At 42.6% G+C, this 21,662-nt stretch overlaps 1 protein-coding gene across 5 annotated transcripts in view; it reads right to left on the bottom strand.

The window, feature by feature from the left end:
• The window catches only part of LBHD2 (LBH domain containing 2), a 71,104-nt gene that overhangs the window by 26,823 nt on the left and 22,619 nt on the right, over window positions 1-21,662 (bottom strand). Inside the window, exon 1 of one of the 5 annotated variants that reach the window (XM_078383808.1) lies at window positions 11,517-21,382. The exons of the other annotated variants lie outside the window; for them this stretch is intronic. The gene's annotated coding sequence lies outside the window, so the exon portion shown is untranslated. Of the gene's footprint in view, window positions 1-11,516; window positions 21,383-21,662 lie in introns of those variants that run through there. 5 annotated transcript variants of the gene reach the window in all.

Here is a 21,662-nt window from a genome sequence, read left to right as displayed (position 1 = left end):
GTGACCTTTGATCTTCTAATTACTCTCGCATCTCTACTTTCTACCTAAAAGTTACGGTTGAAACATAAGCTCAAAAAATGGTTATGTTAATAGATGGCGAGTTCCAATAACTGATTCATTATTTTCAATGTTAGTGCTGGAATTCTTTAGTTGATTATGTATTCCCAAAAATCTGTCAAAAAATTAAATTGTCAATAGTTCACTCCCAGGTATCTGTACTGTTATTCCCGTTCTCTGTTTGATTTCTGGTTCATTTCAAGGGACTGGTGATGATCTAACTCTCTCTCATACAAACCTTCCTGATCACCGACACCATCTGTCCCAGAAAAGTTTTGGATTTAATGAGGTGCAGTTAGTAGAACTATGGGCCAAAGCCTTCTCAGTGGTAACTGCCAACCTTTGAAACTTGCTAGGACGAAAATATGTATTTCTCACTCGTCCTCTGCTAGTATTCCCCCTTTGAAGACTTTTTAAAATCAGGCTGGTGTGTGATCATTTTGGCATTGCTCATACTCTGGCCTGGTTCAGACATTATTACATGAAACCATAGATTCTGTTCTAAGCACGAACTAGAGATGGGCACCAACCACTGGCTCGTCAGGTTTTTTTGCCGGTTTGTTTCTCAGCCAAACGGATTTTCAATGTCTCAAATCCCCTCCTCCTTCAGCAGATGCCCAATTGTTCAATCTTAACTATGGCTAGTGGAAACAAGCAAGATTCAACACATGGTCTATGAATTTAGGTTGTTTCCACTAACTAGTTAAAATTAACCAGTTTGTCAGGGTCAGGATGACAGGGGAAGCGGAAGCTTCTGACCTTCCTCTCATGCCCACTACTAATGGAGGTGGTGGGAAGGTGCAACTCCGGATGTCAAGGTGCCAAAGATATAGTCCTGGGATCACTCGCCTGCATGGCTTCTTAAAAACTATCCACACCAATAAATAAGTAGGTGCCTGACTGAGAATCTTTGCATCTTCTATGTTTTAGCACCCTGGGTCAAAATCCCACTGCCGCATCTTAGTTATGACTCTGTTTCTCAAAAGATAACGTGCTGAATCTGTAACCTGCCCCAGGACCCAGGTTTGTGATGGTTTCAGAGCCCCCCATGTAGGGATTTGCACAAGCACCAAAATTCAGATTTGGAATTCGGAATTACAGTCCTTTGGATAGGGAATACAGAATTTTAAATATTCAGAATTTCCAGATAATCAAGAATTTTGTTACATTCACTATGAATATTGTATAGTCGTCATTTTCTCCTTTTAAAAAAATATAAACAGGAAAAACATTATGCATTGACTCTCTCTTGCTGCTGCCAGGCCAGTCATAATTGAATGGGCCACTGAAATAATACATGGGTCTCTTCTTGAGGGCAAGAGGAACCTTAAGGAAATGCTCATTAGGCCCATTAGAAAGAAACCAAGCTTGGTGGAGGACAACATTAGCAATTATAGGCCAGTCGCCAATGTTTCTTTTTTCAGTTGAGAGGGTGGTGGTCGACCAGCTTCAGGCTCTCTTGGATGAAACCAATGCCCTGGATCTGTTTCAGTCGGGCTTCAGGCCGCGCCACATCACAGAAACAGCATTGGTCACCCTGCTGGATGACCTATCTAGAGAGGCCAACAGGGGCAAAATGTCCTTGCTCGTCCTCCTTGAAATCAGCCGCCTTTGATACTGTTGACCATGGTATCCTCCTGGGGAGGCTCTTCAAGTTGGGGATTGGTGGCCTTGCTCTCGCTTAGGTCTGGTCCTTCTTGGAGGGCCGTCCCCAGACAATGCAGCTTGGGGAGAATGTATTGGCCCTGTGGTTCCTCAGTTGTGGGGTCCCGCAAGGTTCGATCATCTCCCGAATGCTGTTTAACATCTATATGAGGCCATGGGGGGGGGGTCATCCGGGGATGTGGAGCTTCATGTCACAAATATGCTGATGACACCCAGCTCTACATCTCCTTTTTCCATTTGCAGTGGATGCCGTTCTGTCCCTTGGGTGCTGCCTGGAGGCTGTTCTACAGTGGATGCAGTCGAATGGACTAAGGTTGAACCTGGACAAGACGGAGGTCCTGCGGATGGGGAGCCCTGATGTCAGTGGTTTGGGGAAGTACCTCTCTTTTTTGGGGGGGGTGACTCTCACCACAAAGAATTCAGTTTGCAGTCTGGGGGCCCATCTTGACCCGATGCTTACCATGGAGACCCAAGTAGCGTCTGTGGTTCGCTCTGCCCACTTACATCTTCGGCAAATCACCCAGCTGTGTCCCTATCTAGACACAGGGGCACTCACCACGCTGGTCCATGCGCTTGTAGTCTCAAGAATAGACTACTGTAATGCTCTCTACATGGGGTTTCCTTTGAGACTGACACGGAAGCTTCAGATGGTCCAGAACACGGCAGCCAGGCTATTAACAGGGGTGAAAAGATTTCACCCTATTTCCCCCACCATAGCCGCCTTACACTGGCTACCTATCCACTTCTGCATTTATTTCAAGGTGTTAACCATTACATATAAAGCCTTTAATGGTTTAGGGCCTCGATACCTGGCGGAGTGCCTTCTTATGCCCAGTTCTACCCGTATCACTTGCTCCAGTCAGGCTGGATGGCTGAGGGGCCTAATGCCAAGAGATGCCCGTGGGGGAAAAACAGAAATCGGGCCTTCTTAGCAGTGGCCCCTCACCTTTGGAACAACTTACCTATAGAGATCTGCCTGGCTTCCTCGCTGAGGGCCTTCAAGACTAACTTGAAGTCATGGCTAGACAGGCAGGCCTTCCCTACAGCCATTACCTAGCCTATCTCCCCTTTTCTTTTTCTTTTCTCTCCTTCTCCTTCTTTTTTCCCCTCTTTCTTTTTTCCTTTCCCATCTTGAATTAATCTGGATTTCTTTCTTTCTTTCTTTCTTTCTTTCTTTCTTTCTTTCTTTCTTTCTTTCTTTCTTTCTTTCTTTCTTTCTTTCTTTCTTTCTTTCTTACTTACTTACTTACTTACTTACTTACTTTATTTAACTTATATGCCACCCACTCTATATGTAAACCGCCTAGAGTAGACACATTCTAGATAGGCAGTACTATAAATCTTTAAAAAATGATAATAATAAAAAATAAATAGTGGAACCACTCCAGGCCTGACAAACATACTGTTCTCCCTCTATGGAATCATCCTTCCAACTAGACTGCCCCCTCATTATGCCCTCCTTCATGCCAACCAAGCCCACATTGGGATCACTGGTTGGCAGTTTCCTCACTAAGGACCGATGTTGCACTCTGAACACTTCGGAAGACGTAAGACCACTTGACCCATAATGTCCCACTCTTCTCTGTTCAGAGCAGCAGCCACCATAAGGAGAGTCTCCCATGCCAAATCATGGAGTGACCTTTGCTGCTCCGGCACTCTTTCAGACAGGCAGAGAATGGAGCTCCAATAAAAATCTGGCACCATCCTGCAGCTAAGAGTTGTTTGGGATGGCCATTGGTAATGAGTTGCCAGTTCCGTTACAAATCCATGGGAACCAATGTTCTCCACTAGAGAGAATGACTGGCTATCCATGGCTATCATCTCTTCTAGGAAACAGAGATGGGTACAAACTAGATCGTCCCAGTTCGTAAAGGAGGCAGGCCAGGTGCTGCTGCACCCCTCCCCCATCTTCTCAGCTGATCAGCCGCTCACCAGGACGAGCTTGCTTGCTTTTCCTACCTCCTCAGCCGATCTCCCAGACAGGAGCAAGAGCACAGACTTCTCTGCCCTTTCATTTGAGTGGCAGATCAGCCAAGAGGGCGGGGCAAAGAAGCCTGAGCTCTTGCCAGGACTGGAAGATCAGTTGAGGAGGAGCAGGAAGCTAGCATGCTGGGCCTGGTGAGTGGCTGGCTGAGGCAGAGGAGGTGGGGGAGAGGAGCAGCGTCACCTGTGCTCCCATCTTTATGAACTAACTAGGATGAACCGGTTCATGCCCATCTTCGGCAACGAGTAATCCTGGCATTTTTACATTTCCAGAACGCCTTTTCCTGGAACTTCTTCTTGAGATGTGGTTCTGTCATTTGATACCTCCCACCATTTGTCCACTTATCTCCTTGCTTCTCTGGGCTGGTGGCTTTGCTCTCTGCTAACTCTTACTCGTCACAATAGGGAAGCCACTTGCCCCCACTTGCCTCCCGCTTCATTTGCCAGCAGCAATGACCTGTGCTTAGTCTTCAGGTAGCTAAGCATGCTCCTATTGGAATCTCGCCCAAGCTCTGCCCAGGCATGAGCACCTTCTGAAACCAGAAACATCCTTGCTGCCAATCTGGGTTCAATTCTGGCTTTGGGGCTAATTGCCCTGATGGATAATCTTGAAGCAGAATGGCCAGATTCTATCTTGGGTTGAATCATATGTACAGCCTTGTTTGCGTTTGGAGCACAGATTGAATCAGATCACTCAAATTGCTTCAGACTCTTTTTTTGTGGGGGTGGGTGGGGGATGCATAGAAAAACTCCTGGAGTCCTAAAATCTGGCAGGTTTCCTTCCCTCTTTGCAGTCTATAACACCTCCAAATTTCAAATATATCAGCTCCAAAAGAAAAGAAAAAAAGCCATTTGGGTTTTCCAGTGCAAGTCAACAAATTGCCTTGGATCAAGACATACCGAATTCAGAGGGGCACATATCTTTCCACACTGAATTGAGAGACATTACAAAGCCCTAAACTGACCTCCAAATTGGATCAGGGACCTATGCACAAACCTAGTACAGTATTGTCCGTGGATTAAGTGATATATGAATGTGATTAATCATCCCTTTGACTCCTCCACCACACGGGATTTTTCAGACAGGCCTGCCCACATACACAGAAAGGTGAAAATACCCACATTAATCCTTTTTAAGCATGCAACAGATATAGCTCTGTAATTACAGGATGCACATAGTCCTGTTATTTGGCCTTTCTGTATTCTCAAGGGCTCTTGAGAAGCCAGGCCTGAACGCCTGTAAACATCCTGGGCCCAGCACATACTTGTTTTTCCTCTCCCCTCTCAGAGGCTCTTTGCCAGAAATATTTTTATGCGAGCCACAGCTATTTCTTCAGACATGAAAAAGGTGTTTTTGCTCAAGTGAATGGCAGATGTGTGCGCGCGCTGCATGCCCTCTGGTGATTTGGATCCGAGCCCAAACTATTAAACAAACCTTCTTGTTTAGGAAGCTTTTCTGCCAGAATTTATAATAGTGGATTAACTACACACTGATTTCATTCAAAAAGAGTGATTAGGCAAAATTATTTCTCGTCTTCCAATGCTCATTTTCTGACTGGGCCTGGGGGCCATTACAATTAAAGAGTGCACACAGGCGGTACTGGGGTCATTTTGGTGCACCACAGTTACCTCGAGATTTCCAAGCCGACATTAATTGCCCTTCCTACACAAAAACACACACATACACTAACACACACACACCATCCCCTTCCAGAATTTGCTTGAAAGCTGGAGGCAATTTCAACCTCATCTCCAATTATCCAATCAAAGACTGCAACATCTTGGCACCTTATGAAAGTCATTGCTCTGTTCAAGAGAGAGAGAGAGAGAGAGAGAGAGAGAGAGAATGGGGTGAGATAAAATACCTTCTGTCTGATAATGTTGCATTGGTAAGAATATCAAAATTATGTTGCCCTGTAGAATGTTCTTGATGATGCCAACGTCTGTTAAAATTCTACAGAACACAGCCCGCTGTACATCAGTTTTGGAGAAAAAGATTAGTCGTTGCAAAAACATGTGTTGTGGACGAATCCATCTCAGTGAGACTAAAAAATATGCAGGGTTTTAAGATAATTTTCTCCTCTGTTTCATCTATGGTGGTGAACCAACCAATGATACAGCTGCTTAGATAATCAGTAAGCACCACAGAAAGTGGTCTGGGGGTCTATCTAATCTTGGACTGTCTGCTCTGGCTCTCTAATGTTGGCTCTCTAGTGTTTCAGGCAAAGAAAGTTCTTTCTCATCAGCTCCTACCTGATTCCATCATGATTTGAAAATGCCACCTGAAGTTTACTATGATCATGTACATGCGAAGCATACATGTGCAGCTGAGCTGTGGTCCCTCTCATTCTAGGGAATTCTAGAACACTGAAAACTTCAGATTGTATTAGACTTGACATATGAGGTTCTAGATTCTTCCTCCTGGCATTGTTGCCCTGGTTTCATCACTGCCTTGACTCAGCTGCTCAGCAAATCATGAATTAGCATGCAACTCTTGAGATATGGAAAGTGTTCAGACGGATGCCCGTATCTGTGCAGCCTGCAGTGATAACGTCATGACTGTACACTGGGCAGAACTAGATAAGGTATGTTTCGTATGTCTTTGGCATGTTTGCTCACCCTAGCAGAATCTTGCCTCACGTTTGTGTACAGAAAACTTACTTCCTTTGTTTGTATAATCACCACCAGTGATTGCTTCCAGTGGAGGCGCTGTGGGCTAAACCGCAGAAGCCTGTGCTGCAGGGTCAGAAGACCAGCAGTCGTAAGATCAAATCCACGCGACGGAGTGATCTCCCGTCGCTTTGTCCCAGCTCCTCGCCAACCTAGCAGTTCGAAGCCATGCAAATGTGAATAGATAAATAGGCACTGTGATGAGATGGGTTTTTAAGTTAAAATCTTTTAAAGGCATATGGGTTTTGTAATTATGAAGTGAGCCAGAGAGGTTCCATTTTGTTTCTTTGTATATAATATCTGTGCTGTGCTGACAAGTTGTTTTCTAGGCGAGCTGAGAGCATGTTATTCTGAAGGCCTGAGAAGGACTCTGTGTGATAAGATAGATGGAATTTGTTGTGGCTCTTTGAGACACCACCGTAACCCAAATAACATCTGCTGGGTATGAGAAAGAATTCATGTGATGTAACAGGACTGTTTGCCTAGTAACGAACTCTGATTGGATGACATCGTGGGAAGGTGCATTAGGCCCTTGCCAGTTACTCTTGAAAAAGGAACTTTTTACCTATGGACTTTGTCTTTCCAAGACCGACCTTTCAGTGATTCGTGACCTACATTTCAGCCATATGGGACTTACCCTGATGTCTTGAGAGAGAGTTTGGTGGCCTACCTACATGGACTGGTTTCTATGATTTGCTGGATTACTTATAGACTTATGGGATTTGTCCTAAGGACTATGCATGGACTATTTTCTATGGACTGTTCTATGGAATATTCTTTATGGACTTCTTTTCTTGGAATACTCCATATGGACTATGCTCTTGTAATTTAGTAAGGACTATGGTATATTTACTGGATTTTACTTTTCTAAGGACTATGGGACATATAATGGATTTTTACTTTTGTTTAGGGGTTTTTATTCTATAGTATCACTGAGGACTATAGCCTTGTTATAACCAACTTGGATTATTTTGTTTACTAATGATTTCCTGGACTGGAATTGTTTTTATTCATCTTAATGGCTTTTTGGGTTTTTGAATACTTTTCTATTTTTCATGTTTTCTTTGCCTCACTACATCTGTGTAACTAAACAGCACAATGCTAGATTATTTGTTTTGGTTTAATTTGGCTTAGTAACATGCTTTTTCTTTAATAAAATAAAGATTATAAAACTCATTTGGTTTCCTGAACAGTACACTTGCCATAGGGTCATCTGAGAGTGCTGCCTCGGCCTAGCTTACTTAGAGTCCTGTCAGTGGTGCAAGTTAAGTCTAAGGACTACAAAGCCCACTTGACCTTTTCACAATAATATCTGATAGTACCAGGGTGTTCTTATGTGGGCAGACTTGTGAGAAGGAGCGTTGTAGCATGGCTGGCTGGATTGGACTCTTCAGCTCATTTTAGCATGTGCAAACTCCTGATTGCTCTCTGTCCAAGCGTACACGTGTGTTTTCGAACCCGTGTTCGTCACATGGTGGCAGCTGCGGGATGGACCACGTGCTGGGTTTTGTAGTACCTCAGGATGACCAATTTTTGTTCTATCTGACAGCTTGAGTGACTCTGATCCACAAGCTAAGTTTTGATTGCAGTGGGACACTGAGGCTTCAAGGAGCTAGGTGCTTCCCTGGGTGTAAACAGTAATTTCCTAGGAAACACTGTTTGCCAGCAGTTAGATCTAAAGGCTGTGGTGAGAGGTGTTAAATCTTCAGGCTGTGGTAATGTGTGTTAGAATCTGGGGTGCTCTTTTAAGAAAGAGATTCCCAGTGGGACAAGCAAACTGTTAGGAAACAATTTGATTTAATCAGTAGGCATGTGCAGGTTGTTACAACGTTGTAGTGAAGAAATTCCAAGATGCATGTTCTTTATTTTTGGAGTGCTTGCACCCTAGTTGAGCAGGTCATTTCACAATCTTAGGATTGCATAAATGACTCTGACTGCATTGTTCTGGAACTTGCATCCAGGTTTTTTCTTTTTTGTTTTGGCCTAAGCGTACTCCTATAATCTTAGGATTTGCCGGAGCACCTGGCCGTGTTCCAGACTAGCTCTGGGTCTCCCCACTACGATCTTAGGATCTGTCAGGAGTACCTAGTTGCATCTGGCTTGGCCTAGAGTCATGCCCTATGATCTTGGAGGTATCTATCTGCACCCAGTTCAGTCAAGGATCATCTCTGTAACTTTAGGATTCACAGAGTGATCACAGTTTTTCTTTTCTCTTCCTTTTGGATTTTTCAGTATTTTGGTTTGGCAGCTGTCTGTCTTCTCACAGACCTTAGGGTCACAGGGACAGCAGTTAGTCGAAAGTGCAGAAGAGATTTTTAATTTTATTTTGGTTTGGCAGCTGTTTGTTCTCTCGCCTATCTTAGGATAGCAGAAGGGACAGCAGTTGGTCAGAAGTGCAGAGGAGATTTTTAAATTTTCATTTCTATTATTAGAAGTTTTGTTTCGCTGACCTAGCCAAGGCTAGTTTGCCAGCAGAGATGGAGGAGAAAAAACAGTCCGTGGATTTACTCTTAGAAATGGCTTCAGGATTTTTCGAGGAAGCCAAGCAGAAAATTAGGGAAAGAGATTTCCTGATACGCGAGCTTTATCAGGAAAACATCCTTTTAAAACGTTTTCTTAGCACAGAACCTGGCTTGATGCAAAGGTTTTTCCAAATTGGGAGCAACCCTGAGATGCAAGATGTTTGTGTGGAAAGAGTTAACGAGGCCCAGTGGAATGCTAAGGAGCATTCCAGAGAAGACAGCGATTTATCGTCCGTCCAAACAGAGGATTTACAGGCCCTAGAGCCGCGCGCAGAGGGAGGAATGCAGGAAAAAGTTTGCCGCGAAGGGAACTTGAGGAAATTAACATCGGCCGACCCAAGGGAAAACTGCAGTGCTTCAGAGAATTGCAGTGCATTGGAAATCAGCTCAGAACCATCTACAGCTCCTTTTCAGAGCACAGGACAGGTGAGAAGTTCTGAAATAATTCGGGAGGAGACTATGAGTTTGCTAGAAGAAGGAGAGCAAGGGATTTTCCAAAGTAATAAAGCAATTGCTGGGACTGAGAGCTTAGAAGCAACAGGACTTGTGTCAGCAGATCTTGATGCATGTCAGATCTCAAACAACCCCCCTTCTCTTAGCCCAGAGAGAACAGTGGAATCAGATACTGTGAAGTTGGAGGGCATTCCTTGGTCTTCCTGGCAGCCTTGCAGGGAGGCAATGCTCCATAAGGGGAGAAAATGGCTAGAATTGTTAAAACTCTGATGTTTAGTTTTCTTGGTATTCTGTATGACTATGTTCCTGAGCATACATAGAGTGTTTTCACTATTATTACTACATATCAGTATATTAGATTGTCAATTTATTATGATGTTAACCCTGGTTTCACTATTTTACTGTTTGATGACTAGAGTATTATCTGAGCATATGCAGAGTGATGTATTTGTTTAAGTATACTAACATGTTTATTCTTCTGTTTTTCAGACTAGTAGAAGTATCTAACGCAATTTTCTCTCATGTATGGTAAATTCTGTAATTATGATAGTTCTCATGTATTAATTGTTTTGCTATTCTAGGAATCATATTTGAAATGTATTACTTTATGCTCAAGTTAATATCTTTCTCTATTTAGTTACTGCTTAATTATGTCATCTCATCTTATTCAGTTATCAAAATTAAAACTTAAATTGTTTAGGAATTTTGTTAATCTTCAGGGGGCTTGTGATGAGATGGGTTTTTAAGTTAAAATCTTTTAAAGGCATATGGGTTTTGTAATTATGAAGTGAGCCAGAGAGGTTCCATTTTGTTTCTTTGTATATAATATCTGTGCTGTGCTGACAAGTTGTTTTCTAGGCGAGCTGAGAGCATGTTATTCTGAAGGCCTGAGAAGGACTCTGTGTGATAAGATAGATGGAATTTGTTGTGGCTCTTTGAGACACCACCGTAACCCAAATAACATCTGCTGGGTATGAGAAAGAATTCATGTGATGTAACAGGACTGTTTGCCTAGTAACGAACTCTGATTGGATGACATCGTGGGAAGGTGCATTAGGCCCTTGCCAGTTACTCTTGAAAAAGGAACTTTTTACCTATGGACTTTGTCTTTCCAAGACCGACCTTTCAGTGATTCGTGACCTACATTTCAGCCATATGGGACTTACCCTGATGTCTTGAGAGAGAGTTTGGTGGCCTACCTACATGGACTGGTTTCTATGATTTGCTGGATTACTTATAGACTTATGGGATTTGTCCTAAGGACTATGCATGGACTATTTTCTATGGACTGTTCTATGGAATATTCTTTATGGACTTCTTTTCTTGGAATACTCCATATGGACTATGCTCTTGTAATTTAGTAAGGACTATGGTATATTTACTGGATTTTACTTTTCTAAGGACTATGGGACATATAATGGATTTTTACTTTTGTTTAGGGGTTTTTATTCTATAGTATCACTGAGGACTATAGCCTTGTTATAACCAACTTGGATTATTTTGTTTACTAATGATTTCCTGGACTGGAATTGTTTTTATTCATCTTAATGGCTTTTTGGGTTTTTGAATACTTTTCTATTTTTCATGTTTTCTTTGCCTCACTACATCTGTGTAACTAAACAGCACAATGCTAGATTATTTGTTTTGGTTTAATTTGGCTTAGTAACATGCTTTTTCTTTAATAAAATAAAGATTATAAAACTCATTTGGTTTCCTGAACAGTACACTTGCCATAGGGTCATCTGAGAGTGCTGCCTCGGCCTAGCTTACTTAGAGTCCTGTCAGTGGTGCAAGTTAAGTCTAAGGACTACAAAGCCCACTTGACCTTTTCACAATAATATCTGATAGTACCAGGGTGTTCTTATGTGGGCAGACTTGTGAGAAGGAGCGTTGTAGCATGGCTGGCTGGATTGGACTCTTCAGCTCATTTTAGCATGTGCAAACTCCTGATTGCTCTCTGTCCAAGCGTACACGTGTGTTTTCGAACCCGTGTTCGTCACAGGCACCACCTCGGTGGGAAGGTAAAACGGTGTTCCCTAGTCACGCTGGCCATGTGACAACGGAAACTGTCTTCGGACAAGCGCTGGCTCTACAGCTTGAAAACGGGATGAGCACTGCCCCCTAGAGTCGGACACGACTGGACTAAAAATGTCAAGGGGAACCTACCTTTGGGGAGGATGTATGGCCTTCCTTTGCAATTAACTGCCCAAGCAGACCCTCTGAAAGACCTGCATACCTGGAGGAGAAATTGACATAATATCTGAAAATACACATTTCCCTTAATGTATGATATAACCTTTGGTAGGTCAGGTTAAGTCATCAATTAAAACGGAGGTGGCAGCCAAAAAATCAGAAGAAGGATGAGACATGGAAGGGTATTGAGAAATGAAATAGAAAAAGATCCTTACATGTATCTACAGTATTCTCAAATACTGTGCAGAGTTGTGAAGGCTCAACAGTGGAATGTTGATAGTTAAAAAAAACAATGCATTTGAAATGTGGTGCTGGAAGAGAGTTTTATGAATACCACAGGCTGCAGAAAGAAAAATAAGTGGGTTCTATAGCAGATAAAAGCCCAAATTCTCACTAGAAGCTGAAATGACTAAACTGGAGCTATCATTTTGGAGATGTCACAAGAAGACAAGACTCACTAAAAAAGAGAATAATACTGGGAAAGGTAGAATGTAAGAGTACGAGTCATAAAAAGAGGTGGATAGACTCAATAAAAGAAGCTATAGCCTTTAGTCTGCAACACCTGTGCAGGATTGTTTATGATAGGGCCTCTTCGAGGTCATCAATTCACAGCACTGCCATAAATCTGAGACCATTTCACAATTTCATGGCATGTAACAAAGTCAGGAATGAATCCAGAAAAACAGGGGATCCTCAGAAGAAACAGACAATTCCAAGGGACCTGTGCCACATGATCCAACAATGGACTCAATCTAGAGATAAATGGGCTGAATTGGGAAATAGCTGCTTGGTCTCAAAGCCAGATCCATTGGTTTCTTGATGTGTCAACGAGAGCTGCTTGAAGATTTCCCCAGAGCCCAGGATCAGAGGCTCCACTTGCCAGAGGATCTGCCCTAAAGTCTTGAATATGCTAAGCACCAGATGCTAAGCTACAAGCACAGATTCCTTAAAGGGACAACACTCCTTATCTATGGGAGATGCAACAGGAATAGGTATGCAAGCCCTACATCCAGTATATAAAAGTTCAATCCAGAATTCACCAACTAACTTTCCTTTGTTACTTAATTTCTCTCATTGCTCACACTTCACAATTTTCTCACTATTCATTGCTTTATTCCTTACTTTCCCAAAATTTTCTAGTTCCTTCTTTGTTGAACCACACACACACACCCGTTAAAAGTTCAAAAATAGTTTAATTTTTAAAGAAGGTCTTCTCAAAATACTGTCAAAATAGGACAAGAAAAAGCAACAAGTAAAATTTAGTCCTGAAAAGGTGATGGCATTACCAATTGCCATGGATGTCACCAGGCTCTCTTTAAGCCTCCCCAAAGTACCACATTATATGTAACTTTGTTACTTGTGATGCATTACTTGAAGGCCATCGCTGGACAAAGCTGTCCACCTTGAGAATCCACACCCAACTCAGCCACTTGTTCAGAGCTGCCGGCTGCATCACAGAGTCCTTGCAGAGTGAGGCCACTTACATGAAGAAGACCTGTGTTGAATGACACCAAGGATCCATGTAGCCTAAACTTTCACAAACAGAACCCAAAGGCAATAATCTTCTCCTATTCTCTTGCTTTCCGTCATAAGGCATGGAAGCATTATGCAGTCATCATGGCTAAGAACCCCACTGACAACTTGATTTTAGTATGAATGTTTCTAAAACATGCCCCCCGCCGCAAAGCTATGTAAGTCAGCTGCCACATCACCGCACCATATGGAGTTTCATAAGTTCATGATGCATTGTGCGAACATGAGTTTCTTCTGGAGATCCGGACACAACAGACACAGTGAGGCAACAGCTTTACCATTTCATTTTCATAGTCATGCAAAGCAGCCCTTTAGTAGGCTACCGTCTCTGTCTGTATTGAGCTCACCACATATTCCAATTACTGTACCTGCCCTATCACACTTAACGTTAGGAAAATCTGATCTTTAAATAAGGTCTTTGACGAGAACATGAACAATGTGAGTCACACTTCTCATGCCTCAAACTAATACCTCCGTACAGCATATGGAGACATCACCATAATACTTTAGAAATGATACCACTGGAAGGGAACTGACTTTGTGACATGTATCTTAAGAAGCGGAAGATACCCTGGAGCAACAGTCAAAACTTAGGAGGAGATATGTGTGAATCTTAAAAACTTATTGGGTATCAGAGAACCAGCTACCCAAACTGTACCACTTGCCAGGTAGTTCAAGGCAACGTTATTTATGACGTGTCGGATGCTCCCACTTGTCTCCAGAAAGGGCTGAGGAAATTTCTAGACTTGGTACGCCCTGGAAAAGTGCAGACAGAGGTTTTGAGAACCCTGCAGCTGTCTTTCCGAGTCAGCATGCAGAGTGTGTACAACGAAACATCCTAACCCAACAGTGGGCTATTGATTTTGCAAAAGGAGCCTGGGTGTTGTTTTTTTTAAAGTGCATTGGGAGCTGCAGTTGGGGCAACCATTCCAATAAAACTGGGGAAATCCTACCCTTTCTAAGAATCAAGCCACAAAAAAGGGGGTTAGAACAAAGCAGTACAACTGTCATGTCCAGAAGAGTTTCTGGAGCACACGAGTCCATGGTTCCTATTGTGCTTGTTTCTTATTGTTGGAGTCTCCTATGACCATCAGGTTGGCTGCTGTGGAAATGCTGTAGTCCACTTTGGCTTCCTACACTGGAAGAAAGGAAGCACAGAAACAAAATGCAATGCAACAAAATGAATGAATGAATGAATGAATGAGATGGGCCTTTCGTCTCAGCCAGCGAGGCTCCTGTTATCTTCTTTTGCTGCACTGTTTCTATATTTTGTCCTCATTTTGCCTTTGGGGAGAAGCTATCAGGAATGCTTTAAAATCTTCTGCACACAGAACTGCATGCCCACGCTTGCACTAGATTTATTCAGGATTCCACCCCCTCACCCGGCTTTCTGTAAGGGTGGCCCATGCCACACAAAAAGTGTACCGAGACCAGCTGAGAGCAGATAAGCAGTGGCAAGAAAAGAACATTGTTTCTCTACTGAAATCTCACTGCCCTGTAATTATTTTATCCATACTTATTTTCCTGCATTTATATCAAAACAACATTTGCATTAAATTAAAAACTCATACCGTTAAGTAAAAGAGCTGAGAAACAAGTAACTCTTATTTTAAAAAAAAATTCCAGAAAGCAAATGGAGACAGCACCCAATTAACTTTTCTTTGGAAGGGCGAAAAGATACGAGGGGCCACAGCAGGGAAGACTCCACGACATGCAGCCACTCATGGAGCATCCACGGGCTGTTCTCATTGAAGGGTCTGGCATTTACAGGTTTCGGGACTGCAAGAGCAGCCTGATAGCGCTGGGAAGGGAAAGGATCCTAAGAACTGTTCTCTGGCTTAGAAAAGAATGACAAATCTTGCAAAGCTCATTTGCAAACCAAGCTTTTATAGACCTCTGAGCCTTCCTATGAATTGAAGCTTAGAGAACCTTCCTAGCTAGTGGCAAACCATAGTGTGCTATTCATTTGCATGGGGCAAACTATAGTTTGCTCCCAATGTAGAGTTTACTCAAGCCTCCCCCTTTCATGCAAGGTCAATTAGAGACTACCTTGTAGGAATACCACATTCTGTGAAGAGAGGAGAGAATGAGGGTGAAAGGCTGGTGTGTCTTGGCTTATTATGATTGCACAAATACATCCATAAAGTTGATCCATCGCTTTGCTATTCCACCCTTCTGCCTAGGAGCCCAGATTAGCACACCGCAGTGTTGTCGCATTTCATTCTCACATCCACTGCGTGTTGGGCTAAACAGCTCAACGTTTCTCATTCACCTTCATATTCGAATGCCGATTTCAACCTCGGACACTTTAATCACAGTCCAGTGCTCTTTTCAGTACACCACAGTGATTTATTTATTTTTTTTTGATATGGTGCAACACTACCTTGGTCCAAGCCAGGATGATGATTCTTAAGAGAGTACGAAAAATTTATCCCTGGTTCCACTCTCAAGCTGTTTAAGTGGGCAGAGGTGTGTGTTTAGTAGAAGGGTGAGCAACCTGTACCCCTCAGGATTCTTTCAAGAGCTTTCTGTAATTACTCAGATCAGACATCTGGCAAAAAAAACTTCTGGCAGTCCATCAGGCCGAAAACAGAGAGAGAAAAGAAAGGGGTAGAGACAGAAGAGGCTGGCAGAGAGCGAGAGGAGAGGAGACAACAAAGAGAGAAGATAACAAAGACACGGAGGGAGGGAGGGAGGGAAGAAAGAAGAACCATAATCATAATCTAAGAACCTGCAGAGTTGGCAGGGACCCCATGGATCATCAAATCCAGCCCCATCAAGGAGGCACGCTGGGGAATCAAACTCACAACCACTGGCTCCACAAATACTCAAAACACTGAGCTATAAATGTGTCGGAAAGAAGGGTGCCATGGAGGAAAAAGGGTCGTGGTGGCGCTGCGGGTTAAACCACAGAAGCCTCTGTGCTGCAAGGTCAGAAGACCAGCAGACATAAGATCGAATCCACGTGATGGAGTGAGCCCCCGCCGCTTGTCCCAGCTCCCGCCAACCTAGCAGTTCGAAAGCATGCATAATGCAAAAATGCAAGTAGATAAATAGGTACCACCATGGTGAGAAGGTAATGGCATTGCGTGTCTAGTTGCACTGGCCACGTGACCACGGAAGATTGTCTTTGGACAAACGCTAGCTCTATGGGTTGGAATCAGAGATGAGCACTGCCCCCTAGAGTCAGACACGACTGGACAAATTGTCAAGGGGAGCCTTTACCTATACCTATGGAGGAAGAGAAAAGGATGGACCCTGCACATTTTTGTTGGTGGCCTCCCTCCCCCACAAGATTTGTTTGCACCCATCCCACCATAAGTCTCACACACATCCAGTGGTTTGGAAAAAAAAATTTAAGTGACCGTCGGATAAGACCAAAATGTTCACATCACTCTTCAAACATGACCCACCATGGAGAATTTTACTCGTGTGTGAGGACCCTGTTTAAAATCATCCACTCCTATGTGGATTCAAACCTCTCCTCTTCTTCTCCCCATCCTCCTCTCCCCACCCCCCGCCGCTCACCCCGCTCTACCACGCTTTTCTCCTCAGCAACGGAGGGAAAGCGAGATATGTCAGAGACTACAAATTAGAGAGCTCCATTCTGTTCTCTCTTTCGAGAAGCTGCTCCTGCCTCTCTTCCCACCCACGCTGTACTCAAGTTCGCCACTGCTCCACGGGGCCAGAGCTGCCTTCCTAGTCACAGATGTGTAGATTAGTTATAAGGATGTTGATTTCTCTCCAAAGGCAATGAGATAAAGTGACTTATTGATGTGAAGATTCAGACATCTCTCGGAACGAAACACAGCGTGTGGCTCTAGAGAGGAAAATATAGTGTGGGAGGCTGCTCTTTCTAGAGTACGTGTGGCTTTGAGGGGGAGGGAAAAAAATTTAAATTAAAAAGAACATTATTTCTTTACTGATCTACGAATCTTCCAGTCCTTGACAATTCCTTTAACAGGCACAAATCATATTTTTCCACTGTAAAGAAAACAAAGGTGGCTTTCTGGCGCATGCTTTGTAAATAAAGACACAAACATGATATATTTTATACCTATAGGAACATTTCTTACTCGGTATGATTCTCTGGAGACGAAAAAGAAATGTTTCGAACAATTCTAATATGGCATGACTCTGTAAAGCCCTTCTTGTATTACAGAAGAACTGGGATGAGAACAAGTTTTGCTTTTCAAAACTGTTACCTTTAAAAAAACACACACAATCACATGGATTCAGAAGAAGCAAAATGGCAGTATAAACTCATCCTCTGTGAGCTAACTTGGATACATAAAATACTAAGTCATGCCAAGCAGCAAAACCAAAGCAATAATACTCTTAATGTCTGTAAAATGAGAAACCATTCTCATGGAAAAAAGTTCCTATAGAATCATAGAACCTTGGAGTTGGGAGGGGCTTATAAGGTCATCAAGTCCAACCCTCTGCTCAATGAAAGAATCCAGCTTTTACCTTAAAGTTGGCTGTCTAACTTTCTCTTAATTACCTCCAGTGTTGGAGCACTTGCCACCTTCTGAGTGGCAAATTGTGCTCCTGATACATTTAGGAAGTTAGGAGGCTTTCCCTGCTATTGAGCCAAAAACAGACTTCCTGGAACTTGAGGTTCCTAATAATAAAAATTCAGATGTTCTTGTGCCAACTTGTTTGTTTCATTATTAAGAATGTTTCATGTCATTAGGCACGTCAAGGACTGAAAGAACTAAACCCTTGAGAGGTGAAATTATAGGTCATATATTTTCGGAGTGGGAAATGTTATTTTTTTGGATTACTCCCAAAATCTCCCCAACAAGTCCTGTAACATTTCTCGGCTTTGTGTAATTTAACATTTCTCAGTGGGTGAAGACAAACACTGAATTTTAAGATTGACTGAAAAAGGTTAATCTTGAGCTGATATAGCCATATGCTTTCTTTCCTGCTTCTTAGTATTGCAGCTATGGAGAGTGCTTATTGCTCAACTTTGCAATATCATCAACTTAGTTCCTTCCAAAGACCTTATGGTCCAGCTCTCATGCGATGTATGGAAGTGAGAGCTGGACCATAAAGAAGGCCGACCGCCAAAGAATTGATGCTTTTGAATTGTGGTGTTGGTGGAGGCTCTTGAGAGTCCCCTGGACTGCAAGGAGAACAAACCTATCCATTTTGAAGGAAATCAATCCTGAGTGTTCACTGGAAGGACAGATCCTGAAACTGAGGCTCCAATATTTTGGCCATCTCATGAGAAGAGAAGACTCTCTGGAAAAGACCCTGGTGTTTGGAAAGTGTGAAGGCAAGAAGAGAATGGGACGACAGAGGACAAGATAGTTGGACAGTGTCATCGAAGCAACCAACATGAATTTAACCAAACTCCGGGAGGCAGTGGAAGACAGGAGGGCCTGGCGTGCTCTGGTCCATGGGGTCACGAAGAGTCGGACACGACTAAACGACTAAACAACAACAACCTGTTCCAGTATCTCAGTGGTTCTACTGTAAGTGCAGCTAAAAGGGGTGCAAAGACAAGAAGGCAGTGAATTGGGTCCTTCTGTGGGCAGGAAGGGGTCAGGTTTCAAAACCTCATTCTCTGATCCAGGGTGCCCTCATAAGCATGCACTGTAAAAATGTGGAACCCTTTCAGAACCACACTGTAGATGGTATTTAAAAACCCTTCTCCTGACTTTGCCCCCATTGGAGCATATTCCAGATTGGACTGACAGGCTCAACAAGGCTGCATCCAAATCATTAAATTTATATCTATTGCTGTTGTTAAATTCAGTTACACCTAAGGAGGCCAAAACACTTACCACCAGAAACCAGGCATTCAATACCTATGAAATAAACTCGTAGGAAGTTCACCAGGCACCCTCCCTCTCAGTTTTTAAGAAGCTATTTAAAACAGAATCGTTCAAAGCTGCCTTTTATTAATGCATATTACTGGGGTTTAAATTTGTTTACTTGAGTTAGGTTTCGGCATGTCATGTGGTTCCTTTATTGTTTATTGCTCTTAATGGCTATAATTGGTGTTGTTCAATTTTGTAGATTATTTATGTTGGTTGTTAACCACCCAGTGACAGCCAGAATCACACTACTGGGTAGTATATAAGTTGAATGAGTAAAATAAATAAATACCCCTAAGAAATCATGCTCCATTCCACACCTGCCTAGGAATTCAAGACTGTTTTCTTTTGTAATCTGATTTTTTTTTTGTTATTAATAGCATAGCTTCTAAGCCCCCTTTCTTCTCCATCAAGCCACTCCCACAACTGTGCTTCCCTGTTCCACCAGGCGATTTCACCAATACTGTACATCCGGCTCCTGCACGCTGATAACTTTTCCCTCCAAGTTCTTCTGTTCCTTTTTCACACAACATCTATATCTCAGTGTCAACCATATCATTCCTATGCCCCAGCCCAGCATAATCTGGCTAGATAGCTTAGTGGCTGTAGAAGTCGGGAGTTTGATTCCCCCGCTGTACCTCCTTGACAGGGTCTGGACTTAATGATCCATAGGGTCCCTTCCAGCTCTGCAGTTGTGAGATTATTATATTATTGTTATTGTTTAATTGCATTATTTCCCCCTTTTCAATAGTTCAGGAGGGTTCCTGGGCCACATTTTTGAGATGTCCTGACTCTCGATATTTATTCCAGCCGGCTGTTCATGTTAATCTCTTATAAGAAACACAAAAATGCATCTTGGAGCACCTTAAATAACATCAAATCTGTTATGCCCCAGGCTCAGGCTCTGTATAGAGCCTGTGTCCTGAGCACACTCCTGCACTGCAGTGAGTCCTGGACCCTTCGTGCACAGCAGGAGAGGAAGATGAACACGTTCCATATGCATTTTTGGTATCACCTGGCAAGACAAAGTTCCAAATAGAGTAGTCCTAGAACAAGATGGAATTTTTAGCATGTATGCATTACTGAAATAGCGACGTCTACGTTGGCTTGGGCATGTTGTGAGAATGGCTAATGACTGGATTCCAAAAGATCTCCTGTATGGAGAATTAGTGCAGGGAAAGCGCCCCAGAGGGAGACCACAGCTGCGATACAAGGACATCTACAAGCGGGATCTGAATGTCTTAGGATTGGACCTCAACAGATGGGAAACCTTGACCTCTGAGCGTTCAGCCTGGAGGCAGGCGGTGCATCATGGCTGCTCCCAATTTGAAGAGACCCTTGTCCAGCAGGCCGAGGCAAAGAGCCAGTCCCGGAAGCAGCAAAACCAGGGAGCTGGACAGGGGACAGACTGTATTTGTCTTCAGAGTGGAAGGGATGGTCACTCTCGAACTGGCCTTCTCAGCCACACTAGGCACTGTTCCAGAGCATGTTACCCTAGTCTCTTGAGACTGAAGGATGCCTAATCTAATCTAATCTAATCTAATCTAATCTAATCTAATCTAATCTAATCTAATCTAATCTAATCTAATCTGTTGTGCCCACAATAGATCTACTTACCTTTAAGTGACACAAAACTAGAGATGTAAAAGTTCAGAAAATTTCCTTTTTTCCCCCCGTTTTGATTTTCTTCTGGACAAAAAATGGAAATTTTCAGAAATTTTACATATCTACACAAGAATTTATTTGTATTGAATTATTATTAACCAGCTGTGTAATGTAATTTGCATTTTTCCCTCTTTTTCTTTCTCTCTCTCACACAACAACGTTTCTGATTCTACAGCCCAGCAACAGAAGAGCGCTGCACAGCACACATTTCTGCTGCATAAACAATAGAAGGGTGGGGAAAATTATACTATACCAGATTCATCACTTAAATGGGTACGATACTATTGTAGCTTATTACAGGGTGGTGAGAAAAGCAGAGTGACACTAAAGATTGTGAGTCACTCAAGAGTGACACTGACATTCACTTATTATTCCACCCAGTTTACGGGGGGCACCTAACCTCACCCCCATGTTCTTCACAGTTACATACCAGGTCTGAAGAGGAGAATAATCACACTCATTCATAGGCTTTTAAGCACAAGCAAGAACCTAAAATTTCTGTCACTAAATCCAATACCCAGAGATTATTCCTGAGTCAGTGTCTCATGATTCTCCTATTCACTAATTCACTAGATTTTAAAAATGTAAGCATTGTTCGCTTACAGCTCCCATCCACTTTGACCACTACCCAACTGGAGTGGAGATGCTGGAAGCGGTCGTCCAATCAAAATCAGGGACCACTAGGTGAGAAAAACGCATAGAAGATAAATGCTTCAGTGTCTGTTAAACACCAAAGTTCTACATCCAGGAGTAATGCATCCCTTACTGACACAATCCGAGCAAAAACAGGAGACTGTGGCATTCATGTTCTAATTTTTGAGCTGTTTTATTTATTTATTTATTTATTTATTTATTTATTTATTTATTTATTTATTTATTTATTTATTTGTTTATTTATTTATTTATTTATTTATTTATTTATTTATTTATATGTCACCTATCTGGTCAAGCGAAGACCACTCTAGGCGGCTAACAACCTTAAAAATAATACAGTAAACAATGTAAATAAACAGTTCTAAATCATAAAAACACTACATTATGATGCCAAAACACAAAACATAGAACAGGAAAGAAGGAAAGAAAGAGGTCATGA

The sequence above is a fragment of the Pogona vitticeps genome, chromosome 1 (genome assembly GCF_051106095.1).
Source record: "Pogona vitticeps strain Pit_001003342236 chromosome 1, PviZW2.1, whole genome shotgun sequence".
Classification (NCBI taxonomy): Eukaryota; Metazoa; Chordata; class Lepidosauria; order Squamata; family Agamidae; genus Pogona; species Pogona vitticeps.
The sequence above is the reverse complement of the archived record's forward strand: the minus strand, read 5'-3'. Positions and strand labels throughout refer to the sequence as shown.